Below are 20,955 nucleotides of genomic sequence, written 5' to 3'. Positions count from 1 at the left end.
CCCACTCCCATCGTGGCCACCAAAAAAGAAAGAACACAGCGAAATCTTTGGCACAATTAGACCTCGCCCGTTTTCCGCCCTGGTCCTCCACTGAGGTCATCGCTTCATCTGCCGCCAGCTAGAGCCGTGGCTGTGCGCTAGCGCTGCTTCGTCTGACTCAGGCCCCGTGCTCTGTGGCAGCAAACCCAGCGGCCACCGTTCCCTGGTGATCCCTGGCCTAGTTCTTCCAAAAGGCTGCAGGGCAGTCACAGAGCCCTGGGGGTGAACGGACTTTCCCGGGTGAGTCATCAGCCTCTGGCCCAGCGACCTCCTCATCCCCTCTCGGAAAGTCTCAGTGTAGACGTGCTAGCAAAGACCCCCCACATTCTGCTCATTCCAGAAGGACTTTTAAAGAGTGAAAACCAGGTGTCTGACACCTCCAAGAAGTGTCACACAGGCCACGCCCTCCAAAATCAGCGCCTTGAGGAGACAGAGCATGGGGGGGGGTGATTTGCATTTTAAACTCAGACACACCCCAGTCAGACCAACCCCAGTAGGACACCAAACTTCTCATAGCTCCGCACACCTTTCTGATTTTTTAAATTTTTTTCTTTTTTCTTTCTTTTTGTGCTTTTTAGGGCCACACCTGCAACATAGGGAGGTTCCCAGGCTAGGGGTCAAATCGGAGCTGTAGCCACCAGCCTACACCACATCCACAGCAGCACGGGATCTGAGCCACATCTGTGGCCTACACCACAGCTCACAGCAACACCATATCCTTAACCCACTGAGCAAGGACAGGGATCGAACCCACAACCTCATGGTTTCTAGTAGGATTCTCTTCCGCTGCGCCACAACAGGAACTCCCATCTTGCTGTTTTTTAATGCTGATTGTGCTGCCTACTCTTTCTGAAGTGCCTTGCCCCACCCCACAGCCTTTATTCATTCACTGAGCAAAATCCTGCTTATTCTTAACACTCAGCTCAAATATCACCTCCTCCAGGAAGGCTTCCCGGAGCTTCCCAGTCCGCATAGATGTCCTCATGGTGCTTAGCCTAGTGCTCTACGTATAGCTCTGTCATTGCATCTACCATACTGTATAACTGCCATCTTCCTCTCCTAGATTTTGGATTTCTTGTCAACTAGAACCAATTCATCTTATCTTTTTTCTTTCCATATTAATCCATATTAGTCTAGGATGTTCATTGAATGAACACATGATCTGGTTCATCCACTTATCTGCAGTGCATTCTGGGCAATTTACTCCTCTGGGCCTCCAATTTCTCATTGGTAGATTGGAGCTAACAATCTCTCACCCACTGAGATGTTGTTCCGATGAGGAGGCAACATACGCAGCGGCCGACACCCTAGTGCTGACACCGAGGCTCAGCGAGTGCATGCACAGAGGCTGCACAGGGATGACGGAAAGGAAAGGCAAAGCAGCCAGTTCATTTCAGAGTGCTGCAGACTCCCCCAGTCAGTTTGCAGCCCCTTTCCCCAGGGATGTGTGGTCCCAACCTGTAGCTCCTTTTCCTGCAAGGAAGCCTAGAAATCTTTGCTTTTTGCTTTGCCTTAAATGAGAAAGAGCAGATCATTCCTGAGAGTTTCCTGGGAGTCCAGCATCTCGAGCTGGATTGAATGATTAGCACATTAGTTACTCCTATTATTTCTCCCTATAAGCCCAGACCTCCTACCTTTGACTCCAGTCCTTCAAGGGCTGATGTCAGGCTTTTGCCCAGGGAGCTTCTGAGGATTTATCTGCAAACTTTGGGGGAAGAAAAGAGGAAACAGCAGTGATTGGAGCCTCCTGGAAACTTGACAAGTGGCCAGACACTTGGAGGATTTGCTTGAGGGGTCCAGAAGTTCCCCAGAGAGGAGCTAAGGAAGCAGGGCAGCTTAGTGGAGGGCAGGGAAATGGCCTGGCAGCAGGTGCTGTGGCCTGGCCCCAGGACCATCCCCACGTGCCTCCAGTCCCCCCAAAACACACCATCACATGAACCCCGCACACTCCTCCCTCTGGGAACATGCAGGGCTCGCCACCCGTCAAATCCTCCCAGATCCTCTGGTGAATCAAGGCTGAATCAAGCCCTGTGAGTCAGCCAGTGCCCACGCGAGTCAGGGTTAACTGACTCAACAGTCATCAATTGAGCAAGTGCCAGTGCCAGGCTCTGCGCGAGGCACCACAGGCCAAGGCTTCCAGAACGTGCGTGAGAGCCTCTCCCCCAAGCCACCCCATGAGGGAGAAATGGTTCCCGTCAGAGCGTCGCTGAGGCAAGGGCTTGGCGTGCAGGTCCTGCCAGGGAAAGGGAGTCGTGCTGAACCGGGCATGAATCACGATCGCGCAGCTCACTCATCACGGACACACAAGAAGGTGCCGAACCACTCTCAGCGACCCACGAAATGGTGGTCCAAGCGGAACCTGGGTGTGAGGGCGAGGTGGCAGGGGGAGGGGAGGGAGGGGTCCAGGCCTGGGGGAAAGCAAAGGGAAGGAGGCCCTGCCACTCTTAAGCCTGCCCATGGCCAGACAGCCAGGAACCACTTGAGCACCTCCCCTACGGTAACCCCCCGAGTATCCCAGGGTCCCGGCAGTGAGGAGGACAGAGCTTCTTCAGGGAAAGCGATGGAGAGTGTCGGCGGGGCCTGGTCTGGATTTGGCGACAGGAGCTTCTGCGGAGGTTTTAAAACACCCCTGAAAATGCTTGGCGTCTTCTCGAGGCGAGGTGAGTTGACATCCCTCCCCCTGAAGCTGCACGGGCTTCTGACCTGTATGCAGCACATGAATGTGGCAGAAGGGGTGCTCTGTGGCATCCAAAGGCAGGTGGAAAGAGGCTTTGCAGCTGCCACCACACTTGCTGGACCCCTTGCCCTCTGAGCCTTGAACCCTGAGCCACTGTGTGAGACGGGCCTGAGGCTGCCGTGGTGTGAGGAGGCTCAAGGATGTGGAGCGGCCACGTGCGTGTGTTCTGCGGGCAGCCACACGGAGGTCCCGGCGCCCCGCCAGGATCACAGGTCGGCCTTGTGACTGGATGAGCCCCCGAGGATCCCAGCCCCCAGCCTCTGAGTCCTCCCAGCTGAGGCTTCGGACCCTGCGGAGCAGAGCTAAGCCATTCCCGCCCATGTGAACCCCTGGCCCACAGCATCCACGAGCAGAACGTAACGGTTGTTTTATGCCCCTACGTTTGGGCAATGGGTGGTGAGGGCCCGAGCTTAGATCCAATGGTCCTGGAGATGGGAGTGGATGGAGTTAAAAGAAGACAGAGGAAGGTGCAAACAGGAGGATGAGGTCATGAGAAAAGGACGGTGACCGGAAGGACGCTGTCTGCACTGTTTTCTTTCGGGGGGGGGGCGGGGGGGTGTGAAACAGGATCCGAATGTAATCACGTTTCACAGTTGATGCCGAGGCTTCTCTGGCAGGGGCCCAGCCTGGCAGTGGTCTTGCATCCCTCACACCTGCCAGTCCACAGCCTCACTTGTGCGCCCCCCTGCCCCCCCTTCCTGCCACTCTACTCAGGGGAGACAGGAACCTCCAGCCTCTCAGAGGGCCTCTCCCGGTGGGAAGCCAAACCACTTCGCAGTGGACAGCGCGGCTGCAGTGAACCCAGTTTGAAGGCTTGAAGTCGGGAATCCCTTCTTCACAGCAAGAGAGAGAGGTCACTTCCTGGTGGTTCAGACACGGGCAGACACATCTGCAGCTTCCTTCCCTGTATCATGTCCTTGGGTCTTTTGGAAGACGTGACAAGGATTGTGTCTCCCCACCACATTGCCCAGTTATCCCTGAAGAGAGACAGTCACCATCGAAAAAAGGCCCCAACGAGCGCGGAAAGTGCCACTTTCATCATCCCAGCTTCCAGGAGTTACCTGCAGCAAAGAGATCCTTACTCTGAGTTTCTGCTATTTCCATTGCTTGGGAAAAAGACCACTTTCTCTCCCCTCCACCTCCCCAGACTGCTAGGAATATTTATTCCTATGGAAACAGCTTCTCCTTAGAGCTCAAGTGCACCGAAGAAACACCTTTGACACCTCTTGCTCTAGGAGGAAAGGGGGGAGGCCCCTCAACAGCTCACCCAGCGGTCAGCATCCAAGACCTTGGAGTCCTTGCGGCCAGGCCGGGTCAGAACTCACTACAGTCAGGGTAGAAGTAGGGAGGCTTCCCAGACCTGCAGGACTCACCCGCTGACCTCCATTCGGACTTTCTGAACAGCCTCCGTTCCAAAGGTCCATGCATGTTGTCAGAGGCCTTTCCATCTGTCTTGGTTGGTTCTGATTTGAAGCTCCTCCTTCAACTTAGGGGCTGGATTAGACCTGAAGTTCAGCCTCTTTGACCTGGAAGGGACTTTAGAATCTCCTGGGTCAACCCCCAGCAAAGGAAAGTAACTCGTGCTTGGGCACACAGCAAAGGTTCTTTTGGGTCAGAGTTAGCACCAGAACTGGGGCCCCGGCTCCCAAGACAGGGCTCTTTGTACGGCACTCTCTGTGCTGTCAGACTACCCAACTGCCTGCTGCCTGGGGAGTATGGATTCAGAGAATCCACTTGAGCCCAACCAGTCACCAGATCCTGGGTTGCAAAGACCCTGTCTGCCAACCCCAGCTCCTTCCTCCTGCCCTCTCCACTCGGATCCCAGCCCTCCAAACCTCAAGGATATTTCAGAGGTAAGCAAAAGCCATCTGCCCAGGGCAGGGTTCTACTCTCAGAATGAAAACTCCTGGTCATTTCCGAAATTAAGACTTTTTCCATTCTCCTCCCCATCCTGGCTCTGACTTCCTGTCTGCTTTTCGAGTTCTTTAGCTGCATAAAACAATTCACGTGGCCGAGCTTCCACAGAGACTGTTTCCTATAAATGCAAACATGGGGTTTGGTCCATGTGCTGTTTGGGGATTTTTTTAATAAACCATATCCCCTGAACACATTTTCAAACAATGTGAAATACCAAGAAAAGGAGAACGTGGTTATTTGCAGACAGTGGAGAAACCACTTAGGCATAAATGTTATCGTAGAGAAAAAGTCCTACACTATAGCTGCTTGGGTGTCTGTTCTTCTCACTGGAACTGACTCCCCAGAGGTTTGCATCATGTCTATTTTCAATTCTGCATCCCTCACAACACCCAACATACCCCTTTTCACATGCAAGGGCCTCTGTAAATATTTGTTAAATTATTGTTCTTAATTTAGTGAGAGCCTCCAACGTAATAGGCAGAGGGATAGATGTTTTCATAGCTTTTAAAAAATTGATTCTCAGAGTTCCTGTTGTGGCTGAGCAGTAATGAATGGCTGACTAGTGTCCATGCGAATGCAGGTTCAATCCCTGGCCTCACTCAGTGGGTTAAGGATCTGGCGTTGCCATGAGCTGTGGTGTAGGTCAGACATGGCTGGGATCTGGCATTGCTCTGGCTGTGGCATACGCCAGCAGCTGCAACTACAATTCAACTCTGAGCCTGGGAACCTCCATGTGCTATGGGTACAGCCCCCCAAAAAAGACACCCCCCAAAAGCTGATGCTCATGACCACCTATCAGTTACTTATCACCACAAACCACCCTAAAAATCTGACTCCAATTCCAATGTGTGCGGGGTTTCCCACACCAACCAAGCAACTCTCAGCACCAGCTGGGTGTCCCCCAATTCAACGCACTGATGACACTCTCTACCTGGAGACAGCATCGCCTCCCACAAGAGTGCTCAGTCCCACCAGACTGCTCCCCACTTGAGACGTCCATCACAAGCTCAGGTTGTTGCCTATACTTCTGACGGCCTGGCTACAAACCAAAGGTTCCCGCCACCCCCTCCTTGGGTTTTAATTAACTTGCCAAAGTAGCTCACAGAACTCAGAGAAACATTTTGCTTGCTAGACCACTAGTTTATTTTTTACTTTTTATTTTTTTTATATTCAACGTTCCATTCACAGTGGATTTTTTTTTTCTTTTCAATACTCTCTTCATTTCTTTTTTTTTTTTTCACTAGTTTATTATAAAAGGCTATAATTCAGGCATAGCCAGAGGGAAGAGATGCCTAAGGCAAGGCACGGGAAAGGGGGGCAGACTCCCATGCCCTCTCCAGGAGCGCCTCTCCCCCACAATGCCAAGTGTTCACCAACTGGAAGCCTTCTGAACCCTATCCTTTTGATTGAATCATTGGCCATTAGCAACTGGTTCAACCTCTGGCCCACCCTCCTCCCCAGAGGTCAGGGGGTGGGACTGAAAGGTCCAACCCTCTAATCTGTGGTTGGCTCCACTGTCAATCAGCCCACATCCTTCTGGCTTTGCAAAAGTCACTTTATTAACATAACAAGAGACACCTTTGTAGCTCTTTATACTTGGGAAATTCCAGTGGTTTTAGGAGCTCTGCACCAGGAATGGGTCTAAGACCCAATACATATTCTTATTAGAAATCACAATACCCTAAAGCTCAGTAGCTTCACTCACCTTCCTTCTAGCACATCTTGTGGGTCCCCAGGGTGGCTTGCCAGAGCTGCTAGTCCTGGCTGGCTGCACTGGGCCAGTCTCTGGGGTGGTTAGGGGGAGGGCAGCTGGGGGAGGCTGATCTGAGATGGCCTAAGTGGAGGTGGGGCCTCTCCCTGCATGATTTTTCATTTCCCAGCCCGCTGGCCCAACCTTCTACCCGTGGTGAAGACGGCAGGGCTCCAAAAGAGCAAGCAGAAGCACATGCAGAGCCATCTGAGGTTTAGGCTCAGAACGGGGTGCACCTTCGCTGCAGCCACACTTTGACTTTTTGTCAGAGTCGGTCACAAGGCCAGCCCCAGACCCGAGGCCTGGGGAGAGCAGTCCTACCTCTCAGTGGAAGCAGCAACAAAGTCATGACGCAAAGCACGGAAGGATTAGGATTGCGGCCGCGTTTGTGATCAAGGCACCGTGTGAGTGCCGTGTTAAGATGAAGGGGGAAAAATGGAGAGAGGTTAAAAGATTTAACAAAAATGTTATAAAATTTCCTTGTGGTGACGGCTTCACAAATTTACTAAAAATCACTGAGCTGTGCACTTACAGTGGCTGACTTTTTATGGTATATAAACTATTCCTCAAAAAGCTGTTTAGGAGTTCCTATTGTGGCTCAGCAGAAACCAATCTGACTAGTAACCATGCGGACGCAGGTTCAATCCCTGGCCTCGCTCTGGTGGGTCAAGGACCCGGTGTTGCTGTGAGCTGTGGTGTAGGTCGCAGATGCAGCTCGGATCTGGCGTTGCTATTACTGTAGTATAGGCCAGTGGCTACAGCTCCAATTCAAACCCTAGTCTGGGAATCTCCATTATGCCATGGGTGCGGCCCTGAAAAAGACAAAACAAAACCAAAAAAACACATACACACACATACAAAACTGTTTAAAAAAGACTGGGAAAAAATTAAAATTTTACTGATGATCATTCAACTAATAATTGTCCAAATCTACATGTAAACACAGGTATTCTAGCACAAAACTCAGTGATCTTTCTAATGCACTGTATTCATCGCACCTAAAGTATTAGATTCTCAGAATCAGAGCATCTACCAACTGGATGTCTCCTACTAACATTTTGCTCATCCCTCTTTCCTTAAGCAGCTGAATGTGTAAGCCTTCTGAGGCAGGTGGGAGAATCCTCTTCCTGGGTTGAAAAACAGAAACAGCACTGCAAGAAACCTGAACCCTATGAAAAATACACCTCATCGTCTCATGTGCTTTGGGGATCCAGAGTAATCAGTATTGGAAAGAACGCGACCTACTGCTCTTTCTAGAATGCAAAGCTGGAGACAATTGTTTCGCTTAGTTCTTGACCATATTCTAAGTAGGCAGGACACTTAATGTGCTTAGATTCTGGTAGTAACACTGACGGCATTTGTCCTCTATTTTATAACTCGGTGTCCAAATCTAAGTGTTTCTTTGGGGGGGCAAACGCGTTGTATTCAAAGTGAACTTTTTTGGTGGATGAAAAGCTCTGCCGTGAGGACTCAAGGGATAACGACGGTTCAAGAAGAAAAGGTGGGCGGGACAGTGGGATCCTGCTCTCGCGAGCATTACGGGATCCGGGATCCGGGATCCAGGCGGACGATGAACACTTGACAAGGGGTGTGGTTTCGTCCTATCCTTTAGACGTGTTTCTGGAGAGAAGAAGAGGAAATCCCGAGGAGATGCATCCAAACTCTCCGTAAACAGAGCTTTGAAGAGCAAATTGAGCAGCTTTCGTCAATCACACACAGACCACATCAAAAGCTGCCTGGGGAGACTCACTCACCCGAGGTCAGGCAGGGTCAGGCACACGTTATCAAACGCTCTTTCAAGATATTAGGAGCCAGAATCAGAGCGAGGAAAGGAGGCAAAGAGGAGCATCAAACACAAGACCATGAAAGGAAAGGAAGCAAATAAGGCAGCGAACGCAGTGCGGCAGCAAAGAGGATGCGGAAGGAAGATGAAGGGAGAGGAGGAGCACAGGACGCCATCGGGGAGACGGCAGAAGGCAGAAGCACTAAGGAGAGCGCAGCAAAACAGAACAAAAGTAAATCAACAGCTAAAGAGGCAGAGAAAGGAACGCTCACAAGCAAAGGGGAGAAACAGCCTCTGTAGATACGGGGTGGCGAGGCCGTGTTGGCCGCCATCCGTCCCGAGGACTGGCACGCTACCCAGACTCCCGTGGAGAATGGGCCAGAGGAGACGCACTTGCTGCACAGAGAGGAGCATCACCAGGGCCCCTGCAAGGGGGTGGAATGGAAAACAAAGGAAACATGAACACTTCAAACGTCTTCCTCTCCAGCTCCCCAAATTACCTTTGAGCCACTATGAAGGGCTCTTTGATCATCCTGGCTGGCTTCGCTCAGGTCCTGAAAATCAGAGGGAAGAGTCATTAGTAACCCGCCCAGTGTCCACCCACGCCCCCACTGGAGTGATTTCATCTTTTATTATAACCAGGCGAGGGCCGTCATATATCAGCTCAGGCTATAAATCTGTCTTCTTCATAGATCAAGTTCGATTTTCCAACTAATTGGAGGGAAACAAATCCACTCCCGGCTCAGACCGAGCAAATTTCCCCGTCCTTGTAAAAGGGCCTGGGTCCGTCTTCATCAGGACATGAGGGTCCAGGTGCCTTGGTCTCCAGCGAGGAGCTGTGAGGAGCCCAAGGTCAGCACGAGGGTCCCAGATGTGAAAAAAGGAAGCCTTTGCAACACGGAGGCAGGGAGAGTAAAGGAGAGAGGCTTTCTCCGAAGCAAATTTTGCTCATTGTACATTTTCACCCCACAGAGAGCTATTGGAAATAACCACGCATTGAGAAGCAGGGTCTTAGAGATCGCCTGGCTCCTGGCGCTCTGGGCACATTTGTTGCCATAAGGCAAGATACTGGGAACGATTTGCTAGAGGTCCTAATCCTTAATTGCAGGGTTTAGATACAAGCTGAGAGAATGACGGTGCCAAAATTTATCGCGCCCATCATTTGACATGCATCATTTCATTTAATCCCCACAACAAACCCGTGCAGCAGACATTCTTTTTATTATCCCCATCTTACTGATCAGGAAACAGAAGCTCAGAGAGGTTATACAACGGAGTCAAAGTCCCAGAGTGAGAAAAGGCTGGAGCAGAGCTGTAATTCACCCCGCAGCTGGGCTTGCATGGCCAGCATCGCTCAAGAGGTGATGGAAGAGAACTTGGTTCTTGTTCCCTGGGAGGAGCGTGCAGGACGGAGAGGAAGTGGGCCCTTTAACAGCCTCGGCTGGTCAGGCAGGATTTCAAATAAGATGGTAACAGTCCCTGTCGCAAAATAGAGTTCCATTGATGGACGACAGGAACCTTTTTGGAGCTTTGGGATAAATGGTGCAGCCATTCACCAAGCAGAAGACAGCATTTCTAGAGGCTGCGATAAGTGTAGGGAGCTCTCTAAACTCTTCTATTTTCCTTTATAAAAGCAAAAGACCAGAAAATTAGCTGTACTTACAGGGCCATCGGCACCGAGCTGCAACATCTTTCGCGTGGGCCAACATGGCGAATGACTCCCCAGCATCACTGAGTGTCCAAAGGTCCACCTGCCACCCCCAGCTCCACCTTAGCACACACGAGCATGAACAGCCCACCCCACAGGGAGGCAGAGTCCAGAGCCCAGGCTATGCTGTCAGACAGGCCATCGGACGGAGGTATGTTCAGATCTTGTCTCTACCACTTGGTATCTGAGTAACTTCAAACATGTTTTCAACGTCTCCAAGCCAGTTTCCTCATCTGTAACATGGGGGCTCCAAAAATACCTGAGACCCAAGCAATGTTAGAGTAAAATTAAAAGATGAACGTAACATCTGGAACGATGCCTAGCATATAATAAGCGCTCTTAAAAAAAAAAAAAAAGCTATTATTATTATATTTTCTATCCCTACATCTTCCTTATCTGAAGCTAAAAGAGGAAGAGGCAGACCAAGCGAAATTGCTTACATAAAAGCCAGATAGAGCCTGGCTATTCCACCAGAGGCAATAATTATAAAGCTGCTTCAGAGCACAGAGAGTTCCAAGAACAGAATACACATTTGGAACAAGTTCATTAAAAAAAAAACTGCTTACTCATAAAAGCTGCTATCGTTATAGCCTGACAAATGGAAGACAGGACACCGATAAATAAGAAGCCAGCAGTAAACAAGCCAGCTACACCAAGCTCTACCAAGAAGTCGCTTCATTTCTCTCTTCTCATCCGCCAACTATTTCTTAACCTTTTATGGGATTATAATGACAAATTCGGATAGTTTTATGTGCCTGTTTACTAAGTTTTCCCCAAACTCCAAGGAGAAGGAAGATGCCTTGGACATCTCTGCCAAAACTCCAGGAATGGAATGAGGCAGCAGTGGTGCCCGGGAGCCTGCCCTCACGTCTTTGCCCAGCAGAGTCGATGCCAAGCTTTTCCCACCTCTTCAGCCAATCTAAACACTTCAAAACCCTCTGCCTCTCTGCTCCAGTGCTACCCCTCATGCCTTGTTGGTCCACACCAAGAACTGTCTCCTGGCCAGTCTGTGCCCTGCTGCCTCGGCCCAGCCTGAGTAGGTCACCTTCCTGGTAGTGGAATGAGTGCTGGATGGAAAGGCAGGAGGTTTATAATAACACAGCACGAGCCACTTGGTAGCTGGACACTGTCACTGAACTTCCCTGAGCCTCTGTTTTGTCATCTATGAAAACGGGGATAACAACTTCTCCCTCACAGCGTGTCTGTGATGCTTCAATAAATGCATGGTTGTGAACCTTCCCGAGAGAATGTCTGGCACTTGTGGCAGCTGTTGCAGCCAGTCAATGACCTTGACCAAGCCCCCCTAATACCTGAACTCTGTCCTATGAACCTGGGGGTGGGATGGCAATGGACATCCCAGTCGCCATGTGGTCACCCTCACAACACAGTAGAATCAGAGACTTCAAATCACTTTCAAAGAGTTTGTTGGTGGAGAGGTGACCTGAGGATACAGGGCAAAGAGAGCTGCGTGCTGTCACCCCTCCCCGGCACTCACTCTGTCCCTTCCCTGCTCCAGCCCCGACAGACTTGGCCATGTGCTTTTGCCAAAGAAAAATGCCAGAAACATTAGAAAGGAAGCAGGTTAGTGGTTTTACAGAGCCTGGGGCAAAACGAACTTTTGCCAGCATTTACCAGAAACCATGGCAAATCTTCTAAATTCTTATATAATGAAAGCCAGTGATTTTCATCTGTTTCTTTCCCAGCCAAACCCCACCTACTTGACTACTGTTTTTCTGGAGGTTAAAACAAAAACTATGTGTCACTTAGTTACACAAACCAACAACTCGTTTAGGCTTTGAACCTTTTCTTTCTTTTGTAAAAAGGGACTGAAAACTAAGTAGTACAGTATGGGAGCCACATCCTTCCGAAGCAAAAATCCCTGGAGCACTGGCTTTCTACAGGAGGCTGCTGGAGCGTGGAAACAGCTGGCTTAAATCTGAATATGCAAAAGCCAGGTTTTTAGGCATCTATGCAATTCTTCTAGAAATCTAGAAATTATTCTAGAAATGGAATGCCTACTATGTGCAAACCGCCATGCCAGGTGCTGAGATACCGAGACAGATCTGACTCGTGATTATTTCCTGTTCATTAGAAACACCTGATGGGGGAGTAAGTAAACAATGCAGACCCCCAGGTCCCACCACTAGATACTCTAATTCAGTTGAATTGGGGTAGGACCCAGGCCTGTCATTTTTTTTTTTTTTTTTCCCTCTGCAGGTGAATTTCCTGTGTAGTCCAGGTGGATAAACACAGGCTACAGGAAATGGTGCAGGTGGAGAAGAGTCAGGGTCCAGGCTGGAAAAGGGCAGGGGCCAGTCCTGGTGCATTTGATTTGTTCTTTCCTTTCATATTCCTTCATTCATACACATCAAGGACTGTGTTAGGTGCTGGGGATACGAAGGTGGCGAAGAGCTGGCTCCTGCCATCAGGGAGTGGACAGAAGAGAGACGGGTGCAGCTATTCTGTGTGTAGTTCTGTGATGAACTTGAACTCAGAGGCAGCTCTTGGACGACTCTGGGTGAGTCACAAAAGCCTTCTTGGAGGAGATGATGCCCTAACAACGTCCTGACAGATAAGCAAGAGTTAAGCAAACACAGGGGCAAAGAGAACATTCCCAGCAGAGGGAACTACCCCTGCAAAAGCCCCGAAGCAAAAGAGAGCTCAGTGAGGAGCTCCTGCTGTGGCACAGTGGGATCAGTGGCAGCTCTGCAGCACCAGGACCCAGGTTCCATCCCTGGCCAGGCACAATGGGTTAAAGGATCCAGCGTTTCATCCAAGTGAAGCTTGGATCTGATCCCTGTTCCAGAAATTCCAAATGCCATGAAGTGGCCAAAAATGGAAAAAAAAAAAAAAAAGAGAGAGAGCGCGAGTTTAACAGGATCCAGGGACCACAGCAGTTGTGCAGAACAGAGCTGGGAGCAGAGAGGGACCGACGTGCAAAGAGTGTCTCACAATTCAGACCACTGGGTCACCACTCCCTTGTCTCTGATCCCCGGCTCCCAGCTCAGGGCCTGATATGTGATAAACAAGTAACAACCATTAGGAGTTCCCATCGTGACTCAGTGGCTAACTAATCCAACTAGGAACCACGAGGTTGCAGGTTCGATCCCTGGCCTCGCTTAGTGGGTTAAGGATCCAGCGTTGCCATGAGCTGTGGTGTAGGTTGCAGACACAGCTCGGATCCCGCATTGCTGTGGCTGTGGTGAAGGCCAGTGGCTACAGCTTTGATTAGACCCCCTAGCCTGGGAACCTCCATATGCCGCAGGAGCGGCCCTAGAAAAGGCCAAAAAAAAAAAAAAAAGACAAAAATAAATAAATAAGTAACAACCATTAGTTAGATAAGTGGAGAACAAGCAGAGGGCTGAGGACAGAGCTCTGGGGGAACACAGACACTTCAGGGCTAATGACGAGAACCGGCGCACAGAGGCTCAATCACAGAGAGGAGAAACCAGGAGATCCGTGGTCCAGAAACCAAGGGAAGATGGTTTTCAGAAACGGGGGTGAGTGTCAAAGGCTGGAAACAAGCAAAGGAAATACGTACAAAAGGCCAGCTAACAATGAGGTGATCACTAGCAGGTTGGTAAGAACCAGGCACGTGGGCCAAGGGAGAAACATGATGACAGTGAACTTGGAGAGGAAAACCAGGGAAGCAGATTCATCTGTGAAGAGGCCTGACTGAAAGGGCAGGTGAGAGGCGAGATACTAGCGAGGGTATATGTGACTAATAGAAGGTTCGATTTCTTTTCTTTTTTTCATTTTACCTGAGTTAGACTTGAACATGTTTTTGTTTTGTTTTTAAACATGTTCAACTGAAAGGTCCTTTAAAAAAGCCTGGCCATGTGGGACAGCGTGCTGGGATGAAAAGAGCAGGCCTGCCTCTTGCTGTGTGACTCAGGGACTGCTGCATAACCTCTCTGAGCCTCAGTTTTCAGCTATAAAACACAGCCAACCACCCTTGACTTGAACACATGTTATCATAAGTGAATAAAAAGTGTCTAGTGATTGGCTCCTGTACATTTTCAAGTTCTTTTTTTTTTTCCATCTTTAATTGAAAGAGGAAGGGGGGTGGGGGAGATGGGCTGGGGTTTGGGACTTAAATGCTAAGCAATCGGGTTGTGACGGTCACTATACAACCACAAACGTAATAAAATTCATTGAGTTAAAAAATGCAAAACTATAACATTTCTAACGTAAAAAAAGAAAGAAGAGGTCCTCTTAAAAGTTGGTGGGTGGGGTTGGAAGCCTTGTATTCTTCTCTTAGGAGTTTAGTGGCTCTTGCAAGTTGCTAAACACCATGCATTCAGGTCAGTCTTCTCAATCAAATGGGCACACAAGTCCCTGCCTTATAAAGCTGGGACTTTTACATTCACTGAGAACAGAACAGTAGAAAACAATTGGAAAAATTAAAAGTGCCATTGATGGGCTATGACTACTGTCCAGTTTTATATCCATGCAATGCAGAAAGGGCAACCTCGAGGTGGGAAACCAGTATTTCCTTAGAGTCAGCTTGAATCATGGACTCATTATTAAAAGCTGTAAGACCTTAGGGAAGCTGAACACAGAGCGTCTGCATTCTGATCTCTAAAAGGCTTAAAATGCTTTTTAAGTGTATGAATTTTCTGAAGGTAGTAAATGTCAACAAACGTGACTTTCTTGTCTACCGGCTCTGGAAATTTTAAAAACACTCCAATCGCTGTGAAGGCGAGGGTTTGATCCCCGGCCCAGCACAGTGGGTTAAAGGATCTGACTGGCTCAGACTCCGTCTCTGGCATGGAAACTTCCGTATGCCATGGGTGTGGCCATTAAAAAAACAAAACAAAACAAAACAGAAAAACAATACTGTCTTCCATCTCCTTGGAGAAGTCTGGGTGGAATCTGGCTTGGACATCTGGAATCTGGCTTACAAAGGAAAGATAAGAAGATTCAAAGTTAAGCATGAGCAATGATCACTTGAACGCCCAAGAAGCAAAGGCAATCTGCTTCTAAATTAAGCTGCTGCTGAGGACTCTCTATGGCGATCTTTTTAGCCTTAACTACAGGCTATATATGTAACTAAAATCTTCATTCTACCAACTCTTGCCCCAAACCAAGAACACACCGCTTCATTTCTCTGATGTGACTACAAGATCCTTAGAGGAATAAGAACAGAGCCTTAATCATTCTTTTTTCTCCAGCTCCAAGTTCAGGGCACGCTCCACCCTTAAGAGTCCCTTTATTGGTTGGCTGATTTGAGTGGAAGAACGAGAGGAATCAAAAACTAATGACACCAACTATAGGCAATTACTTGCTATACAGCAACCAAGGATGGTAACAACAAGAAGCAATGGATAAGTAAATGACAGGGACCAAACTGTATTTGAATGTTGTTTTATAGGTTCTTGGGTCATCGAACACCACGGATGGAGATTCAGGGCCAAAGAAAATTGTGTTTATCATTGGATACTCTGATGTTCTCAAGGGCATTATGTTAAAGGGAATAATTGTCATATTTGTATTCTCTGTGTTACCTATCATGGTGACTTCATAAAGTGAGTCCTTCATAAGCACTAAAAAAAAAAAAGAAAAGAAAAGAAAAGAAGTCACTCCGAGTCACTGGACACTCGGGCGTCCAGTCTCCACGGCACTCTAAGCAGATACCATTGACAGAATGATTCAAGTTCATCAATAAGCCACCGTGTCTTCATCTAGAAAACAGAGACACTTCCGACGTGCCAAAGTGGGAGAGGGGAACAGAGTGAGGGTTTGCAAGGAGCTGGCCAGGCCACCAGGCTCAGGGTAGGAGATGAGCACATCAGGAAAGCTTTTAACGGATGGAAGCGCCTGGCAGCCCAGGCAAGGGAGCCCAGTGAGAGCAAAGTGTACGCAAGGGTAACAGCATGTGGACAGTCAGATTTTATAGCTAAAAAGAGAAAAAAAAAGCCTCAAGTGAATTTTCTCCACATTTCACTAAAATAATATGTTCCAAGCCTGAGAACTTTTTCCTCCTGTCTATGACCCCAAACTCATTTCTCCAACAGAGATCTGAGCTACCATAAATCCCACCGGGGGTCAAATTGGCTGACACACTTTTAACTACAAGAGAGCACAGCACAAATGGCGTCATTATTATCCCCAAGGGTTGCTCTCTGCCCTTGCTAGAGGACAAAAGAAAAAGTCATTTTTTTTAGCCTATAGAAATATATAGGATTTGTGAATTTTTGAGGGACAGACCCAAGAACTCAAAAGCACACAAATTGTGAAAGTAAGATATGACCAGGCTAAAAGGGAACCATTTTTCTGCCTTTAAAAAAAAAAATCTCTTTATCACCATCCCACCTAAGAACCTAAAGACACTGTTTCTAAGTAAAGTCAGTTCTGCCTCCAACCACCTGTGTCTGACAGCCCTCTATGTTCCTCTGGTTCTGTAACCACATCTCTCTTAGGGAGAGGGCACTCGGTCCCTCACTGAGTCCGTGCAGTCTCTCCTGGGCAGGTACAATGCAGCAAGGCAATTCTGACGTGACTACCCACAGTTAGCACAAACGTCACCAGTTCGGGCACAGCCTCCAATAAATCAATGTTATTTGCAGCAACATGGATGCACCCAGAGAGTGAGCGAAGTTAAGTCAGACAGAGAAAGACAGATATCAGGGAGTTCCCATGTGGCTCAGTGGGTTAAGAATCTAACATAGTCAGAGTTGCCGTCATGGCGCAGGGGTTAAGGAATCCAACTAGGAACCATGAGCTTGTGGGTTAGGTCCCTGGCCTTGCTCAGTGGGTTAAGGATCCAGCGTTGCCATGAGCTGTGGTGTAGGTTATAGACACAGCTCGGATCCCGCCTTGCTGTGGCTGTGGTGTAGGCTGGCGGCTACAGCTCCGATTCGACCCCTATAGCCTGGCAACCTCCGTATGCCGCAGGAAGCGGCCCTAGAAAGACAGAAGAAAAAAAAAAAAAAGAATCTAACATAGTCTCCCTGAGGATGCGGGTTTGATCCCTGGCCTCGCTCAGTGGATTAAGGATCCAGTGTTGCCGCAAGCTGCAGCATAGGTTGCAAATGCAGTTTAGATCTGGTGTTGCTGTGGCTGTGGTGTAGAGCCATAGGTGCAATTACGATTCGCCCCTATCCCAGGAACTTCCATATGCCACAGGCTGCTAGAAAAAAAGAAAGACAGACAAATATCATGAGATCCCTTATATCTGGAATCTAATTTAAAATGGCACAAATGAACTTATTTATAAAACAAACTCACAGATTTCAAAACCAATTTTACAGTTACCATAGGGGAAGGTGGCAGGGTGGGTGGGGGGGGAAATTGGGAGCATTGGAATGCATATACACACTATTATATAAAATAATTAACAAGAACCTACTGTACAGCACAGGGAAATCTATTCAATAGTGGTAATAACCTATATGGGAAGAAGACTGGAGATATAGATATATATATGTGTATTTGATTCACTTTGCCGTACACCTGAAATTAACACCACATTGTTAAGTCAACCATACTCCATTTTTTTTTTTTTTTTTAAAGAGCATGGTCTCCAACAAGACTGCCCTGAGTTCAGACAATAGCCATAGGTTCCAGGGTCCCCAGGCCACCTGCATGTCTGACCAAATGGCTACAAGTACAAGGGTTCCTGCAATTCCCTCAAGCTCAAATATTCAGAATGACTCATAGAACACAGGAAAGTGCTCTATGCATGATTAAAGTTTTATCATAAAAAAGACAACTCCCCAGGCCAGACAAATAAAAAGATGCACCGGACAAGGCTGGGCAGGGCCCTGAGTATGAAGTTCTGTGTCCTCCCTGATGGAAGCAGGAGGCACCACCCTGCTGATACATCAGTGCGTTCACCAACCCACAAGCTCCACCAAGCCTCAGTATCCAGAGTTTTCACCAGGGTTTCCTTCTGTAGGCATTATTCATGGAATCACTGGCCATGTGTTTAAACGTAATCTCCAGCTCCCCTCCACTCCTGAAGGTTGGGTCATTATCATGTTGCTTAAAGCCCAGGTACTCTAGTCACATGGCTGTCTTCCCAGCACGGTCACCCCCCCAATCTCGACAGTACCCAGGGCCTCACCGTGAATCACTTCATTTGCATAAACTCTAGTGTGGTCCCAAGGGCTCACCATGGATAGCAAAGACACTCCCATCATTTTGGAAATCCCCAGGGTTTCAAAGCTCCATCCCAGGAACCCAGGACAAAGACCAGACAAGTACTTTGTTATAAAAGAGCAGAGAGGATTCCAGCCTCTAAAACCACTCAGTGCTGACACTCTAGACCCAATGCTTGTTCACCTGCCGCCAACTTCAGTAAGTCAAACACTTCCTTTCTGGCATGTCAGTCTCTTCATCTCTGGTACCATCACGCCTGGCTAACCTCATCTCCACTATTCCCCATCACAAGATGCGCATCGTACTCCCCCTGGTCCATCTCAGTCTCCCCAGATAAGTCACGGAATGCTGAGATAGGCCTGGGAACCTGGACCAATAAGACCAGAAGAGGACCTAGGAGAGAACCCTCTCTAATATTTAAGAGTGAACAGAAGAAGAACAGCCTACAGGGAAGTCTGAAGACGCAGAAGAATTCAGCTGCTGCACGTACCCACGGAGGCCCAGGAAATGAGCTTGAAGGACTGACAGCGTCAGTCACTATAGGCAGGTCAAGGGAGATAATGGCTTCAAGGTTTCCATTGGGTTTGGCAGTAAAGTAGTCGTGGATGACCTTGCCAAGAGCGGTTTCAGGAGAGTGAACAGGGCAAGCGCCAGATTGCAGGAGGGAGAATAGAGAATGGGAACTAAAGAAGCAGTGAAGCAGATTCATACTCTCTTTATGGAGAAAGTAAGGGCTGGAAGGTGCCACAGGGCCCGAAAGGAACTGGATACTCAGGATGAAAGATTTGAACATGTTCAGGGGCTGAAAGGAAAAGGCCGAAAGCAAAAGGGACAGGGTGACTGTAGAGGGAAGAGAGAGGAACACGGATCAAGCCAGGATGCTAGACACTGGGAGAAAAGCGCTCCAGACGACAAGCGGCAGGACCAGCCTAGATGGTGATGCCCTCCTTGCATTGTAAGAGAAGTGAAGGAGGGAGGCGTGGAGGTTATCGGAGCTATTTGTAGGTGTGATGGCTGTACGTTAGGGGAGGCGGGGGAGTGCTCCATCTTTGGTTTCTACTTTCTCTGTGAGATAGGAAGAAATCTCACATGCCTAACTTGTACAAGTCAAATATTTGAGGAGAGGAGGAAAGTGAAGATGCCATGAAAAAACCAGTCTAGAGAACTAGAGAAAGAACTGGCAAGGAACCACAGAACGGTCATAGGGCAGCAATGGAGAGCCAGGAGAATCCAAATTACAAAGCCGTGGTGAAATTAACCAGCACATCTGGGCAGGTTTCTCTCCAAGATTTAGCAACACCAGTAGAGAAAGCTGGTAGCTCTTTAGGTCCAGGGGTGAGATTCTGCCAGCCACGTATGAAAGAAAGCCATGGAGCCATGCTGGTGGCTAGACAGAGGCTGAAGGAACACGAAGCTGGAGAGGGAATGAGGAGGGTCTTCCAGGTACAAAGAACAGAGAGAGAGAGAGAGAGAGAGACAGAGAGACAGAGAGACAGAGACAGAGACAGCAGTGATCCGGGGTCCCTACGTTAAAAGCTAGAAGTAGTGTGAATTATTAAGTAGAAGAGGCAGAAGCGGAGCAGGTGTGGTCAGACATTAGGATGTGACCTAGGAGATGACAAGGTCCAGAGTGGGGACATGATGTGGACGGCTCAAGTACAGCAGAACTCAAGGTCATTACATGCGAGAGGATCCAAAAGTGGGGAAGTGAGAGTATTGGGGCGTGCCCCCAAGAACACTGAGCCAAGCCAGGATGAGGCGAGGAGTCCCAATGCAGGGAGAGAATGGGGTGTCTTTGGTGAAAGGGGGAGGATGACTGAGAGACTGTCACGTGATAACCAACAAATACAGAGTGGAAATCACAAATCGGAGGCCCATGGGCCAAACATGGGCCAATCAGAACCAGGTTTTACCTGACAGGTGCAGAAATTTTTGCTTATTTGTTTTACGATGAATTACTTCCCATCATTTAAAAATCAGGAGAGTTCACATGAAAATCTGGATTCTTTAGAAGGTTGCTCTTAAGAACTAGGACGATCTAAGAATTGCCATGTGATCCAACAACCCCACTCCTGGGAATACATCCGGACCAAACTCTAATTCACAAAGACACAGGAGCTCCTGCTGTGGTTCAGCAGGTTAAGGATCTGACATTGTTCTGAGGATGGGGTTCAATCCCTGGCCTTGCTCAGTGGATTAATGATCTTGCGTTGCCACAAGCCTCAGTGTAAGTCACAGATGCAGCTCAGATCTTGGGTGGCTGTGGCTGGAACTGCAGCTCCAATTTGACTCCTGGCCTGGGAACTAAAAAAAGATATACGCACGCCTCCCCTTTGTTCATAGCAGCACTATCCACAATAGCCAATACATGGAAACAACCTAAATATCCATAAACAGATGGAGATATATATATATGTGTGTGTGTGTTTATAGACATTCAGGTTATTTCCTAAATATATATATACCACATCTTCTTAATCGATTCATACACACACACAGGAATATTACACAGCCATAGAAAAGAACAAAATAATGTCATTTTCAACATCGTGAATCAACTAGAGATTCTCATACTAAGTGAGGAAAGTCAGAAGGACAAATGCCATATGATATCACTACATATGGAATCTAAAATACGGCACAAATGAACCTATCTGCAAAACAGAAGGAGCCCCATGGACATAGAGAACAGACTTGTGGTTGCCAAGGAGGAGGTGGAAGGGAGAGGCCTGGACAGGGAGTTGAAGGTTAACAGATGCAACTATTACATTTAGAAAAGATAAAAACAAGGTCCCACTGTATAGCACAGGAAACTGTATCCAACCCCGGTTACCAAATCACCAAGAAAGGACTCAAACTCAGTTTCTCATTCCTGTTTTCCTCCACTTTGCCCACGGATCACAGAATCTGAGTAGGCA

General features: G+C 48.4%; 2 long non-coding RNA genes across 7 annotated transcripts in view; both read right to left on the bottom strand.

The window, feature by feature from the left end:
- Window positions 1–966: 966 nt before the first annotated feature.
- LOC146400227 (uncharacterized) lies at window positions 967–6,020 on the bottom strand. Its single transcript, XR_014816877.1, has 2 exons — window positions 4,150–6,020; window positions 967–3,837 (listed from the first exon to the last, which is right to left on the bottom strand). It is a non-coding gene; the product is annotated as an uncharacterized LOC146400227 (long non-coding RNA).
- Window positions 6,021–7,308: 1,288 nt separating this feature from the next.
- Window positions 7,309–20,955, bottom strand: part of LOC102159171 (uncharacterized) — a 134,991-nt gene continuing 121,344 nt past the window's right edge. For all 6 annotated transcript variants that reach the window (XR_014816873.1, XR_002336078.2, XR_014816876.1 and 3 more), the window contains 3 exons: window positions 9,890–10,193; window positions 8,727–8,780; window positions 7,309–8,063 (listed from right to left, as the gene is read on the bottom strand). This is a non-coding gene — a long non-coding RNA (uncharacterized LOC102159171). The remainder of the gene's footprint in view (window positions 8,064–8,726; window positions 8,781–9,889; window positions 10,194–20,955) is intronic.

Source organism: Sus scrofa, chromosome 9 (genome assembly GCF_054392235.1).
Source record: "Sus scrofa isolate SSC_HxYL_T2T_F1_AM1 chromosome 9, Sscrofa_HxYL_maternal_Yorkshire_Landrace_v2.0, whole genome shotgun sequence".
Taxonomy (NCBI): Eukaryota; Metazoa; Chordata; class Mammalia; order Artiodactyla; family Suidae; genus Sus; species Sus scrofa.
This window is presented reverse-complemented; position numbering and strand designations above follow the sequence as displayed.